This window comes from Thunnus thynnus, chromosome 11, assembly GCF_963924715.1.
Source record: "Thunnus thynnus chromosome 11, fThuThy2.1, whole genome shotgun sequence".
In the NCBI taxonomy this organism is placed as follows: Eukaryota; Metazoa; Chordata; class Actinopteri; order Scombriformes; family Scombridae; genus Thunnus; species Thunnus thynnus.
Window position 1 is genome coordinate 7,999,935 of NC_089527.1, and position 16,317 is coordinate 8,016,251.

At 37.4% G+C, this 16,317-nt stretch overlaps 1 protein-coding gene across 2 annotated transcripts in view; it reads right to left on the minus strand.

Moving 5' to 3' along the window:
- The window catches only part of LOC137192391 (PTB domain-containing engulfment adapter protein 1), a 90,780-nt gene that overhangs the window by 44,320 nt on the left and 30,143 nt on the right, over nt 1-16,317 (minus strand). For both annotated transcript variants that reach the window (XM_067603026.1, XM_067603029.1), the window contains exon 2: nt 7,883-7,968. The gene's annotated coding sequence lies outside the window, so the exon portion shown is untranslated. The remainder of the gene's footprint in view (nt 1-7,882; nt 7,969-16,317) is intronic.

Sequence of the window (16,317 nt, forward strand, 5' to 3'; positions counted from 1 at the left end):
TATTTCCAAGTTGATGGACTGAACATGAGTGGCAGAGTGCAGGCAACATCAGGTAGCATGTGTTGAAGAATTTGCACATCTGACTTAATGTATTATTGCTTAATTATAATTATTATAAAATATTCCTGTAAAGCAGGTAAACGTCTTAAAATCTGGAAAAAATGGACTAAAACCATATGTTCTATAGAAAAGAAAGGAGGACATTAATGCAAGGGATTGGTCGGAAAAATACATGTATTCAGACACTACTACTCAGACTCTAGCAAATCATATCAAAAGAATTTTTCATTAGCAAAGAGCTACAGAAAACATTTAGATAACAGGCTTCTCATTTTCAGGTGGCCATCACTGTCTCTCGTTAATGTCTGTAACAGCTAAAATAAAAAGTTTGTTCTCTGGTGAATGTGCTCTCTGAAGCCAGTGTCTGTATTCATCCAAATCAGTCGTTTTAAGAATCTCCCAGATGAATGATTAATCGATTATTAATTCCCATTAATAATTTAACCAATTAAAAATATATTAACTGATTAAATGCAGAGGGCACGGAACGTCAGAAAACGATCTTTAGATTTGCTGTAGTACACTGTTGCGCCACTAGGTGGAGCCTCTTACTTTTTAATAAGGTTGGGTTCCAGGTGTGTTTGGTAACCGCCTGTAAGGGCCACCGTTTTCAAAACTAACGTACCTCTGTGCTGTTGAAGGAAGAAAAAAGTTGCAGTGTACCTCGATCTGCTCACTGTGTCGTGTTTATGAACACTTAAGCATAAGGCTGTGAAAGTTCCACGGAGTTGTTGTCTGGTGTCTGTGTGTTTTAGCTGTCTGATGCTAATGCTAACACAAAGCTAGTAGCTGTCTGATGCTAATGCTAACACAAAGCTAGCATCTTGAACAGAAGCAGCTGCTTGGTTAATGCAGGCTGAGAGCTGAGTGTCAGACAGCAGGACTCTAATTACACACGTTTCCAACAAAATCAACACAAAAGTGATGAACTGTATAAGCAGCACTCCCCTGCTTTGAGTATAAATGTGTTTTAGTGGTGGCAATAAATGGGCTGATGAAGTCGGAAAGACAGTATTGTTCATCCCTGGAACATCCGTCCAGCTGGACAGCTGTTTCCAGCAGCTGGACTAACGCTACAATGAACAACACACATCAATCCATCACGTAGATCAGTTATGCAGATTATTTTATATTAAACCAGTCAGACTGAAGACTGTTGTGGGGAGACTAGAGTAACCTATTTTACATGTATTCAGTAAAGTTACAGATTAATCATTATTGAAGGCTACAGCAATTTTGATTAATTGTTAATTAATTATTAGGTCTGTCCAACACATCCTGTCTGATATAATTAATGTCCTCTGGTGAAATTGCAAGTTGTGCAGCTATTTCCTGTGTTTAATACTTTGGATTTTGTTGGGCCAGTTGTTGAATAGCGACAGACAAGAGCTCCATAGTTTTAGATTAAGTCATTATTTTGTTTTATTTAGTTTATCATTCGAGTAACTTGTTGTTTACTTGATCTGTTCTTCTAAATCCTAATGTAACCTACTCTGACTTTGCGTCAAACACAGGTCACGTTAGTGGTTAAAAGGGTTTTATAATGGAAAAATGTCCAAAATATTTAATGAAATATAATGATTAACCTATAATCGGTTGTTAAGGCGGCCGACTGTCAGTTAAAAAAAATGCTAAAATTTGCATAGAATCCCAGTAGATTATAGCTGTTAATTAAATGTGTCAGATACATATAATTAAAATTTCTGCTCATCTCATTTTCAGGGTGTAGGTTACAGGTTACAGGTGAACATTAATTAGACTGCCACTGTAGTGTTTCTGCCTGCACATCCAACAAGAGGTGAGGACACAGTTGAGTTGAGTTATATTCGCCTTCAGTTACTTGCAGAAGTTGAACCTAATAAGATTTGGAAGGATTCAGAGTCAATAAAAGGATTAAATACTGGATTCAAACTCAGTAAAACACTATCAAACCCTGTCCCTAATAATGTCACATCATGATTAAAACAGTTGTTAATATGCTTTGTGAGGAAGGAACATTATGGAAGGAGGAAATAGGGAGCAGTAAACATAATTTTAATGAAACCAATTTGGCAGTTAGCAGTGTTTCAGCTGTACAGCCCACACAGAAAGTGCAAACAAGTGAAAGACATCTCCACTTTCATACTGTCTTTAGGACATATTTGATACAACTTGGTGCCATTGAGATTGAGAATTTGAACGTCATAACACAATGCTTGAGATGTGCCTGTGGTATTCCACGGGGAAACAAAAATCTGTGACAAATATGGATTTTGCTTGCAGATACAGTAAAGTAGGTGGTAGTAATCTTAAACATATATCGATAGCAATATCACACCTTTGCCCGAAATGTTTGTGACTGCGGCTCCCCGATATTCTCTGGTAAATGATAGATGGATGGATAGGGATATGTGATGCAAGTCTCTGAATTTCAAAGATTGGAGCACTTTAGTGTATCTTTCAGATGGTTCTCCAGATGGGTGGGATCAGGAAGAGTAAAAATATCTTTGAATGGCATATATGAAATATGCTTCTGACATGTTTATCCCTTGAGATGTCTGCGTAACTAGTGATGGCAGACCAACCTGTTTTCAAATACTTTACAGTGTAGTTGTTACAAGCATGTATTGTACTGCAGGCACTTATTTTATGGTGTCTACCCAATGGTACCAGCTAATTCTATTCTCCTTCCCTTTCATGGTGAAGGTCCATAACAACATTTTATATGAAACCATGCCATGAAAACAAGATTTAAGAATCAGAATCATGAACACTGTGTGTGATCCACACTTTCTACTATTGTACTATTTCTTGGGTATTCTCTTGTTTCTTTACTTGTTATCAGAACAACCCCAGGGAACTGCTGAACATTGTGCACTAAAGCTAAAAATAACCCCAGTTGGACCTGACAGAGGAATTGTGGGAACTTTTCCTTTGAGAATGATGGCTTCTAAAATGTATGGCACTGTGAGCAGCATCATTACATCTTTTAGCTCTTCTTGATAGTAGTAATTAAGGATTCAGTCTGTGACAAAGCTACATCAAGATAACCTCAAGAAAAAAGTAACCATAGATTAAAGAAACTATAGCAAAAACTGAATAAATGAATGAAAATTGAATGAAAACACATATACAGCCTGACATGGCATCTCAATGCCTAAGTTATGAAAAAAAATACATCCCCAGCCTCAAAATCTCAGAGAACCTAGAACACTTGAAAACCTAATAAGGTACAAAAGATAAGTACTACCTAAATTAGGAAAAAAGAATATGTATTAAGAAAGAGAGGGAAACCTTCTTCACAAAGAGGAATCATATTACAATTACTGCAATAAAGACCTTTTCAGTAGTGAGTGTTATGGAATTTTCCATCTTTAGGGGTTATACATTGGATTACATTGGGTCAAGCCTGGGCCTTGAGGTCACACTACAATTCTTAAGTAGAAAGAGACATTCTCTCCTCGAGACTCTGAGTAACTGTCTGTGTTGTTTGGGGAAGTGAAAACCTCCCTGATAAAGGGTGAATCAGCATTGCTGTGGTTACCAAGGTCAGAGGGGGCCTTCCTAGAAAACACAGATAGGTCAATGCGAAGATTACATGGCAAAATCAGACATTCAAACCAAAATGTGCTGACGATGACCTGAAGTTCCATGCAACGTGACCTGAACTAACACGGGTAAAGTGCAGTTCCTTGTTTAGAAACTAGTGAACCAATTAGACTTTTTTTTTCATATTGTAGGCTGATCTGTCACGGTTAAAGACTAAGAGTCAGACCTTCTGAGGGCAGAACAGGAAGAGACAGCATCTTGTGCAGAACACTTTGATGTTAACTGTTTCAGTTCTCTGCTTGGCCAAGTGTTTCAATAAACATTCTCAGCATTAAGACATCAAAGGCTCGTGTGCACTTTCTCCACTGAGGTGCTGACCATCGCTCAATATTTCCACAACAGTGAGGAGCACATATTCAAAACATAACCTGTCTAACAACTAGAATCTTAAAGTTGGAGTGCAAGATTTATGTCTCCCCCTTCTGGCAGTCAGAGTAATTACAAAAACACTGTTGACACTTGTTTACGTCATAGGCTCTGTTGTAGCCTACTCCGCCACTACTGTTGTGGCTGTAAAATGGTGGACAAATTGTTTTCACTATCAGAATTTGATCCATTCGGTCCGATAACATTTGGAAAGTCTAGAAGAGCCGTACAATTAAATTATTTTATCCACATTCAAGTTAGTAGAGAGCTAACCAGAAGTTAGCCACTTGGTCGGCGGAAGTCTCTAGTGCACATGCTCTGAACATAGAGCATGCACAGTATGCATTCATCCAGCCAGTGTGGGAATGTCAAACTCTACACCATCAAACCCGACAATTACAAACTCCAATATACTGTGACATACAGAGAGATTTACCTGGTGACGAGGGGCTTAATCAGCATTGTGTTAACTCGTTTGGCAAGGACTTGAATGTAATGAACATTCATTTATATGTAAAAGTTCCACACTGCAGGTTTAACTTCTACCTTTAAACCTTTAAGCCCCCACAAAAAAAATTATGCTGCAAAAAAGTACTGGCAGATGGATAAACTCTTTGTCAAGAAATAGTTCCAATACATAACTCGCCCTAAAACTACAAATTGTCATTTTTACATTTCTGTTTATGTACAGGTTAAAACACATAAAATACATCATATAAATAAGTCTACTTTAGAGGCATTAGTAGGCACGTTTTTGGACTTTGGACAGAGTTAAGCTGGCCATTTCCGCCTGCCTTCGGTCTTTACGCTAAGCTAGGCTAATCATGTAATCACTCAGGATCAGTACTTAACTCACAGACGTGGAATTGATCTCAAGCTTGTCATTTAACTCTTGAAAAGAAAGCAAACTCAGTCAGGACAGATTTTAAGATTTTAACCCTTTATTGTAACATTGTATTTTAGTTTGGCAGTGCGTCAGTGCTCATGTGATGCCCTGAAACAAATCTAAGCAAGCTTGGCACAGACTGTCCCTGAGCTCACAACCCCCCCTGGCAGAGCACTACTAAGCAGGGGATATTATATATGACAAACATCCAAATGGTTTCACTACAAAGTGTGTATCCATGTATCAGTTTGAGGATTTTTTTTCCTGAAACTTATCAGGCAAATATTCTACCCTCAAAAACAATCTTCAAAGCAAAAATGCAATTTCAACAACAACCCACGATCTGCCCAACTTCCATGTCAGCAATCGACACGGGAAAGCATCATTTATAAAATAGTGCATCACTGTTTTGGGTACAAAACTCATCACTGGTTTCAGAGTAGTTATTCTACTTTAAGATCTGATGGAGAAGTCTGGTTCTCAAGTGGACTATTTGAATTGCTATGGAGAGCAAACAGCTCACAAAGCACAGCATATTTGGAGGGGCATGGCTGCTTCTTCAAAATGTTTGGATAAAGATTGTACAAATCTGTCAGGGTACCGTCATCTGGAGTCATGATGAATGAATTCTTACGCTGCATCCCAGATGGCAACAAGTATGTCCAGTGCCTACTCAAAACCAACAGCAAATTATTTCTCCTCTCTCTCAGCTCTCTAGAACATAGAATCTGGAGAACTCTTGAAAGAAAATGAGGTTTGAAGTTGTAGCAACATCATTTCTAAAAAAAAGAAAAAAAGATACAAATCTTAGTATGAGTAAGACAGAAACCAAGACTGTGTAATACAGTGCAAGATGTTTGATAGCAGGTACCTATTACATTTGCAGTCACCTCAGGACCGTGGACATGTTTCATAGGGAGTAAAAATGCTACTTTAACTCGTGTGACACACTCATAAATCTTTAAGAAGAATTCCAGTGGCCCATTTATGGCCCAAATCTACCTCAATAATTTACTTCTAATCTACACCCCTGTTTCTGCATGATAAGACATTCCCCAGCTTCAATGTAAAGTCTGCACAAAGTAATTTATACAAGGCCATATTTTACTGTCAGCAACTGTTTTAAGTGTACTGACTGCTTTAGAGAGCCTGGGAAGCTTTATTTTCATGCATGTTTACACTCACTGACACTTAAAATGTACATGGAGTGCATGGGAGGTAGACAAGGCCCTCAAGACAAGCCAAAAGGTCCACGAACCTTGGATGGGACTTACATGATAAAAGACTTACTGCAACCATACAAACTGTTCTCTTCTCTACAATGCTGCCATCCTCAGAGCAAGGAAACATCAAAGCTTCACATTTGCAGCATGAAACTCTAATTTTGTCTGCCTCTTTATCACTCTCTGACCTGACTGTGTCTCTGAAATAACACCTCAAATCGAAGAAGAAACAGTACTATGTAACCTGGACATTTCACTTGACAAAAACATGTCACTATGAACTGGGTGACAAAGAGTAAGGATGCTATGCTGTAAAAGAGTCCATGATACAGTATGTGACATTTTCCTTTTCATCACTTTTTTGCTGGTTTGATCATGGATATTAATTGAAGACAATGCCAATATGAGAGATTTAGATCGACAAATTAGATAATAAACATTCAATACACCGCTCGATGTGCAAGCATGCTGTATAATGCACATACATGCTAACATATCTATTGTCCAGGTGTATCAAATTCTATAGTGCACATTTTTAATAATGTTTCACAGCATCAAAAAATTAACATTTACATTAACTTCCTTTTTACATTAAATTTTCAAGTTAATCAAAATACAACATGTTTTGCCACAGATAAATCTGGTGATCACAGGTTGCCGGTTGTCGTAGTAACACAAGAAACTTTCCAGCATTCAAGTTTTACAGGTGAAATAGAGACTACCGGAGCAAGTAATGGAATGATTTGTAAAAGCACATAAATGCTGATACATATCAGCCTTCAACACGGTCTGAGATGACAGAACCTGAGCTGACAGTGAAAGTCACTTAGATCGCAGCTTTTAGTGAACAGGAGAAGCCAGCTGTCCCACACCGGAATGAATCACATGCAGGGAAAATCTATCCAATGCTACAATGATGCCATTGAAGGTTAAGAGACATTTTGAGACAAAGACGTTGAGTACTTAAAGCCACTAAGAGGGTTAAATGAAAAAATCAATGCATGATGTCATGTGTTAATGCTTTTGTTTTTGTCCTTGAAAACCTAAAATGTAAATAAATTCAACTTTTGAACAGAGCAAATGAGATATATTTAACCACTTAGCATACTTAACTTTTTACTTGTTTATTTTAAGTTCAATATTTATCTGCAAATCTTCTTAGCAGCATAAAACAGCTCTTTAACAGATTGAGAATAGGTCTATATTATTTCACTTAATATTCATATATGATATATGCAACATATGGTGTGTGTGTGGGGGTATGCATGGAGAGATGCCCTGAAAAAAATCCTTATATAAATATATATAAATATATTAAAAAAAACAAGCAAAAAAAACAAAAAACACAGTGTCTGTTTTATGTTAAGATATTTACAAGTACTGTGTGAATTTTAATGTTACTCTTAAAAGAATAAAGTAGTCACTGACAAGCAACGTTTTCTAAGAGGATAAACAGGATGGCATCAAAATGTCACTTCACTCCTGTCTACACTCCATCAAAAAGCAAAGAGACCCTGACGAGAATATACACAGCTGAATATGGTGTCAGAGCGACGTGTGAGCGCTACCGCATGCCATTACTGTGGCTGTCTTTTCTTCCCACAATCACACAGATTCACTGATCAGAACAATAAACAGGTGCTTGTGCATTGGGAGGATCTGGACTGGAGGATGAGGGGGAGTCTGAAAAAGGGGGACTAATGATACCTTCTTAGACAGCTTCGGGATGTGTAAGATAGCAGATGTTATGGAGCCTTACTGTTAGTGTGGACTGTTGATGTTCAAGTTTCTTCGCTGTGCCTCACTCATCTACAGGCTGATGGCTTCTCATTAGTGCTGCATCTTCTGTAGGCAGGAAGAGACAAGAAAAAAACATGTAAAAATCAAGGTTTTACAGATGAACGAACACTGCAGCAGGTCTACCCTCTGTAGTGATTATATTAAGCCGTTTAATCAAATCTATACAGTTATTTATCTGTCTAAAAGTTATTCATTTGTTTCATTTAGTGTAACACATTTTATTTCCAGGCTGGAACAAATAACCATGTGTTTCAGTTGAAACGAAGGCTGTGATAAATAATGAAAAGCTTATGTTTTTGTTTTTCTGTGTCCTTACAACATCAAAGTAAAGATTTTTTTTTTTTTTTTTAACTGGATTGTGTCGACTCTCAGGCTGACAGGACGGAGGAAGAGTGAGCCTTACATTAAAAAGAGGTATACCGATACACATCACCTGTCAATCTCGTCAACACTCGCAGTACTGTATATCTATTAAACAACACAAACCGCAAATGAACTCTGGGGATACACACACAAGTTTTTGTAAAGAATACAAAGAAATAAAAAATAAAATAAAAGAATATTACTTTACTGTGTACTTGATGACCGAGATACTGACTCAGCTCTTTCCACTGGTAGCGCAGGAAAAAATGTTTTCATTCAAGCACCATAAACTTTTCCCTTCTGTTCAATACTATGACGCATTTTTATTCACGAGCTGTTAAATTTATAGTGGCGTGTCAGATGTGAAGGTTTGCGAGCTGTCGATGTTTATTAATAGTTTAAAGAAAGCGTTGATCAATCGCTCTCAAACATGCAATGATTAAAAATAATCTGTGAAAAATGACACTGAAAGCAAAAAGCCTTTCAACAACTGGCCCCGTTTGCTAGACTGTTATATCTGTTTCATCTACTAGACCCTCAGTCCCTCAACTATCTTCTCGCATGACTGATCCTCCAAAACCATCAGTGAATTTTGGCCTTCATCAGAAAGATTAAAAATGTTAGTAACTCAAGTTCAAATTAGTACCTTAAAATGGGACACTTTTTTTTTTTTCAACAATAGAGCTGGCTGTCTGCTTGCTTGAAAAACTGGACCCAAAAGTTTTCTATGTGTTACCCTGTAGTGCTGCATAGTTATCATGTCAGTGCCTGAGGAATTTGTTGCAAATGACATTCAGAGATAGATATAAAGGGCAAAGGGTGTGCAGGAATGTGGAAGGTCCTGCATTAATTTGTTGTCTGTTTGTGAGATTTTGTTGATATATATACTGCTGGACATCATCCATATACACACAGGTTTGGTGCAGGTAATGTAATTGTATGTATGTATGTAGTTTTCAGTGAATACTGTAACTTTCACTAAGATTTTGAGTTTATAAATTGTATTGCTCGGCCCTGCAAGACCATTTAAATAGCATCAGATACATCAGCAAAAATCTGACATCCACATTCACAGAAAGAAAAAATGTTTTCATTCCCTGCAATGAAAAGTGGCAGTTGTCCAACAACTATGTAGATTAGGAAAAAGGAATTAAAAAAGAGATGAGGACAACTCTGTTTAAGGGTTAGTTTCCAGTCAATATTTATATTCTGAGATTCTACTGGAATATCTTTGCATGATTTACAGTTCAAAAACTGCTTATTTATCTTATACTGTCTCTTTACGCAGCCCCTCAGTTCAGCCTCTGTCTGAAACAGGCTGTTTTAGCTCCTGTCTCTTTACGGGCCCCCTCCTCGATGAGCCCACTCTGTTCTGATTGGTTCGCTTCAGGAAGCTGTGTCTCAGCTGACTTCTAGTGGTTAGGGAGGCTACGTGAACAAACGATATTAGTAGGATTTCACTTCTTTTTCTTGTTCTTAAAGCTAAATGGAAATTTTTCAAATACATCCAGACATGTTAAAACAACCCATGGAACAACCTTAGCAACAAAGGCTACGTAATGGACAGCTGTTTGTGCTCATGTGTGAACAATCTTAATGGTAATATTGCAAACAAAGCCTTCAGAACAGGCTGAAGCCCTGGCTTTGGACTTTCAGGAGGCATTTTTTTCATAAGTTCACGTCAAGTTTTGGACTTTTGACCATAGATATCCCATTGCAATATAAAATTAATAAAAAATCACGAAAAGCATGATATGCCCCTTTTCATTTTCAAATCCAGAAAACCTACCTGCTTCTTACTATCTCTTGAGAATAAATACACTCTCAAAATCAAATCCATCTCGGCAAAACCAAAGCTGACATGATAAAAATGTCTTTAACCCATCTCCAGCTGAGGAATAATGTAAATTGGATTTTCTTTTGCATTTCTCTCAGTGCTTCTGTGTTCAAGAGGGAGCCTTTTGGCATTGCATATATATTATACTGAAAAATGGAGAAGAATAAATAAACAACTGTCATTTGTATCCCGCCTCAAGCAATGACTTCATGTTTTTATACAGTATAATGAATCTTAACAAGCAAACAAGTGTTTAAGATTCAATGCACACTGTGAAACTTAATGTTATGACAAGTTCTAACGATTTCATTATTTAAATTTAAAGTAGTACATTTGCTATGGGATGAATAGTTTGGTCTGTACTGTATGTACCGTCAGGAAAACAACCCTCCATAGCAAGCGACAAAAACAAAAAGACAATTGTAATGCTGCGTTAAAGAATGTACTCGCCCTATAATAGGAACACATTGGACAAACATGAAAGAAAATGGCAGAGGATCATAGCACTCTTTCGTTGAAATTTATCCCGTTCCTCCTCATTAGTGGAAGCAACTCACCCAAAAATCATAATTAAGATATACTGGCAATGAGAAGCTTGAAGTCCCGAGGACTGGGGTTACTTGTTATGAGCGAGAGAGGTCTACTGGATTAATCCTCTTTGGCAGGTTTTGACAGCAAAGCAGAAAGTAGACTCCAAAACAAAATAAACAAGCCTTGATATAGAGTCTCAAGTGAAGTCAAGTTTACGTGTGTGGTGTAATATTAACGCATTTTAATAAAATATTCACATCTCCCAGACTTTGACTTTTCCTAAAATAATGTTGTGTAGCACCCACTAATGTTAAAAATAGTGAAGATAAATCCAGATTAAAAACACATTTATAGCTATAAGCACCACCAGATAACATTTACCCCTATACGACATGCATTCATCTCAGCGTGGGTTTATGTTTAAACATTCTAAGTTGCTAGGCAACGGAATTCATTGGAGTGTTTGATCTGACAACTACGTCAAGTCATAATTAAATCATAAAAAGAGCAGTGGAGGATGACCTGCAAAAAAAACCTTCGCCAAGTGCCTGAAAAGCAGGAAAGCTGACTGTGGAAAATGCACAGTCAAGGTACTGAATGTCTGCACAGAGTGTGTTTGAGGGACATGTAGTGTTCAAATGAAGATGATTTAGCCTACTCACAAACGTTCATTGTGTGTAAAACCTATTTTTAGTTAATTGATTATTCATTCATTTTTGTTTTGACATGTTAACATTTATTGTTTAAAGGCTATTTAGCCTAATTTGCCTGTTGCCTTGTATTATTGTGTTATGATATACATTTAAAAAAATCTTTAATGGTTACCTCAAGTATCTTGGTGATGTTTTCTTATTCACACATTTCGACATTAAATCACCCATAAGTGTGGTGGTTGTTTATTGTTGTTATTATTATTATGGCTCATTACTGTCCATTTGGGGTATTCAGGCTACTATGGTAATTTAAATAACATGTCATCTCTTTATGTGATGAATGCTGTTTTATAATAATATCACACCACCCAAACATGTAAATATTTTCTTCTAATACCCATTTTCCATTTCTCATTTTAGACTGATACTGACAGCCATGCAAAGCGATTAGTGCTCTTAAAGATACAATATAAAACGAGGAACGAAACACAGGTGATGATTAAACATCTAATTTCATTTCATCGTGAAGCTCTATAACACTGTGTCCAAACAGCCTGCGTAGCGAAAGCAGTATGTTCGCAGAGAAGCAGCAGCAGCAGCAGCTTCAGTCCAGATGCGTTCAGGCGTAGTAGGTCACCCCGGAATTTGGCAGCATTCAAAGCCCAGACAATACACAATCACTGCAGTTATGCATGTAAAACAGGAGAAAATAGACTTGAAGCATAAGTATACGCTATGGGTCAAGGTTGCCTGCACAAAGTGAGTGAAATGCAAGCCAATACGCGGCCTGTGTAGACAGCTGTATTGATTTAAATGGGAGTGTATCTGTGTAGTCTGCATCTTTCTGTGCACCGTGCAAGGTGACTAAAAGCTCCCCAAAAAAAACCCTAAATACATTCTCCTCAGAAATTGCAAAGAAAAAAAAGATACTTATCACAGAATAGGTCTAATGTTAATGTAGTAAAAGCAATGTAAGAAATATAATAAAGGAAGCCCAAGAAAAGTGAGTAAAGTTCACTTGAATAAGTTTGATATCAGTTCTTCACTTCTCCATTACCCAGTAGGAGGTGCAGGAATTAGGCAGAAGTGTCAGTGTTTTAGTGAATGTTGTCATGGTGGGCAGCATGGTTTAATAACCCTGTGTCATATACTCAGATGTAATAATCCTCATTAAAAATGAAAGTTTTTGTAGATCTTGAACCTTCCCTGTGGGGTTTTATAGTGTGAGCTTCCTGATAGCAAAACACCATCATGTGGGCAGTAGCTTAGATCCAGTATGTAACATGCTGGAAGTGGTAGATAAGAGATGGTGGGCATACAGATTGCACCAGGCTGGCTTCGGCCCTTCTTAAATCCTGAGGGGAAGAACACTGCCTGCATTGCAGATGTCACGTTCTGTGTACAGAAGGTGCAAGCTGGCATTTTAAACCTGCAACCTGACCTACACACAGAAACCACAGACAGTCAAAATGTATCAGCTTTTGAAACATTTGAGGGAAATAGATAACCTAAAATAACTAGAGGTGACTTTCTGTAACTCTTAGGCTTTCTAAATAGCTCATCCTTCATGGAACATTAGTGCTCTTACGGCATTAAATGACAATGGGAAAAGATTACGTATGTGTGCTTTAAATAACACCATCCAGAAATACGCAGGATTTCATGTGCAGCTCTTGAGAAATCCTGCAGTGGAGATTTCAACCGAATAACAATTTCAATAAAACTTTGGCCCCCAGATCACTGATAATTCTAGTAATGGAAAGTCATTTTTTTACAGCCTGGATCTTATTTTTATAAATTGGGCCATCATTCATGCTGTTTATGACATTTTATTCACCAGCTTTATTGCTGAGAACAGGCGAAGTGACTCTGTGACAGAGTCCAGTGAACAAACAAAAGAAGCAGTCAGACAGTCAGATAGAGTAATCCGTTTGTTTTAATTAATTAAATTTAATTACAGTCCTTTTTCAACAATCATTTATATTATGTTCATAACGAAAGTGAAGATAAAGAATGAAGTACCTACAGTATATATAAAAGGTTCAAAATGATTTTCCTTCTGGGAAACAGCACTTACAGGGGACCTCTTATGCTCTTTTCCAGCTCTATCTATCTATATTTATTTATCTATATATCTATTTATTTTTATTCTGGTACTCCACTAGAGTAGCTTTGCATGATTCACAGTTCAAAAACTCTTTATTTATCTTATACTGGCCCTTTATGCAGCCCCTCAGTTCAGCCTGTGTCTCTTAACAGGCAGTCTTAGTCCCTGTCTCTTTAAGGCCCCCCTCCTGTTGAGCCCACTCTGTTCTGATTGGCAAGCTTTCCGAAAGCCTGCCAAGGGGCATCCGTACGGTTCAAAAAACTCCTTATTTATCTTATACTGGTACCTTATGCAGCCCCTCAGTTCAGCCTCTGTCTGAAACTAGCTGATTTATCTCCTGTCTCTTTAAGGCCTCCCTCCTGATGAGTCCACTCTGTTTGGATCAGCCAGTGTCTGGAAGCTGCATCTCGGCCAACTTCTGGAGGCTCATGAGGTTACGTAAACAAACAGTGGTAGTAGGATTTAATTTGTTTTCCTTGTTTTTTACTCAAAATGGAAACTTCTCAAATACATTTGTTCATGTTCGAGCCCGAATCCAATCCGAAATATGCGAGTGGAAGATGCAAACAACCCATGAAACAACCTTAGCAACAAAGGCTACAGAACGAACCATTTGTGGGCATGTATGAACAATCTGATGTCATTACAAGTTGGAAGTAGAGGTAACATTGCAAACAACGCATTCAGAGCAGGCTGAAGCCCTGGCTTTTGACTGTCAGGCAGCATTTTTTCATACATTCACCTCAAGTTTTGTACCTTTGATCATGTTTAACATAGACATCCAACATAACCGTATAAAAATAACAGAAATCACAAAAAATATGTCCCTGTTAGGACTTCTCCAGGCATGTTGGCCTAAAATCTGAGGTTTATAGTTCATTCTTGAGACTGGAAACAAAAGTTGAGAAAACAATCTCACCACAAGGTCTATTTAGTAATAGGAGCTGTTCTGGGGATTTCAAAAATGAACAACATGGATGTGCTCAGAAAAAAATGGAAAAAATACGTTGAAAAACTATGACACTCATATGCCACATACTGTACTATATGAAAAAAAAACAACCTTACAGACAAACATTGTCAACATACACTCTGATGTTCATGTATGAATGCAGACAATCATGGGTGGCATGAATGTATATCACATTAGGGCTGCAACTAATGATTATTTTCATTATCGATTAATCTGTCAATTATTATCTCAATTAATCATTTAGTTTACAGACAGTCCCATAACAGTGAAAAATGACGATCACTGTTTCCCAAAGCCCAAGGTGACATCCTCAAATGTTTTCTTTTGTCTTGATTAACATTCCATAACCCAAAGATATTTGGTTTTATAGAGGGGTAAATAAACCAGAAAAAAAATCACGTTTGTTTTAAAATGTGTTGAAAACATTTGTTATTAGTCTGAATCCCCAGATCACAGCAATCAAATTGTAGAGTAAAATGTTCCAAGAAAAATGGGCAAAAACACAAAAATGAGATCCAGGAGGTAAAAAAAATGATATTTTCATCACTTGAGTTGCAACTGAGAAGCAGGCGTCATTCAGTGAATAAAGCATATGGGGAAAAGAAAATTGAGTTTTATATCCAATGAATAAAATAAGGTCTGCATAAGTCTATTGAAAAGCTGAGAAATATGTAAAAGGTGCAAATACTGTTTATGCCTGTGTCATATACTGCATCTCAGAAGAATAGAAAGCTTGCCGGCACACACACACACAAACACACACACACTCACAAACGCTACAGAGAATTTTGATGCAGCAGAGCCCTTCTGCATCTCTTTCGGTGTGCTTTAGAAGAAAGGGAGCTCACAGCAGCTTTAATGTACAACCTGACCCAGTTAAAACACTGATACTCCATGTCAACTTCAATCAAGCTAGGTTGAACTGTAATTCCATGTGACCATAGAAGAAGTGGTGGCTGACAAGCAGATGCAACAACTGGATCTGTATTATTGATAAAACATTACAAGCACACCTCCCCCTGATTTGGAATAAACATTTGGTAGAAGCCCTCCACATATCTGTTTCTGCTGAGCAAGACTAACCACGGTAAACATGTTTACTTCAAAGCGTGTAAGTGAATTCTACTGTTTTCTCATGTGGTTTGAGGGTTTCAACAGACAACAAATACCTCTGGCTGAGCATTACACTCAAAGCTGCAAAGAGCTTTCTCCCTTTGTCACAGTGTTGACACTTACACAAGCAAGCTACCTGAGAGAGTCACACTAACAGACCAGGCTTTTTAGACACAGAATTTGTGGTGTACAAACATACACTAAGAACAAATCTTTGTGAATGTTTTAACTGGCAGGTATTGCAAGACTTGTGAGGAAAACCAGATGATCCACGAGCACATTCTTTTTTTTTTCCACGATGCTAATGGTTTCTGAATGTCAGTGACCCTCGCTGTTTCCCCTGTCTCAGCAAAAGGGCTAATATGAGGTATAACCCCCCCCCCACATCTAAGGCATGGGTAATGGAAGAAAACAGGATTCTTATCTTCAGTGGAAAAAAACTAAATCTGCTAAAATCATAATATAAATCATGTTATGCAGATCTGGCAGATAGAATTAAATTTTCCTCATTTTGTGCTTGTTAGTACTTATAACCTAGCACTTTTTAGCCATATTGGAGAAGTTTTGGACAGATTTGAGACACAAAAGGACACCTAGGTACACTGCTTACTAAGTGCCCTGTAAAACACTTTTACAAATCAACCTAAAATTTGGAAAACTTGTGGACAAGAAATGTTGGAACCAAGAAATGTAAAATACGAAGAGTTTTATAATTCATATTTTAGTTGGTTCACTGTAAAACAAACTAAATCAAACATTCTTTTTTTCCAGAAATAAATGTGTAAACAATGTCTGATATTTTCACGGAGAGAAATAA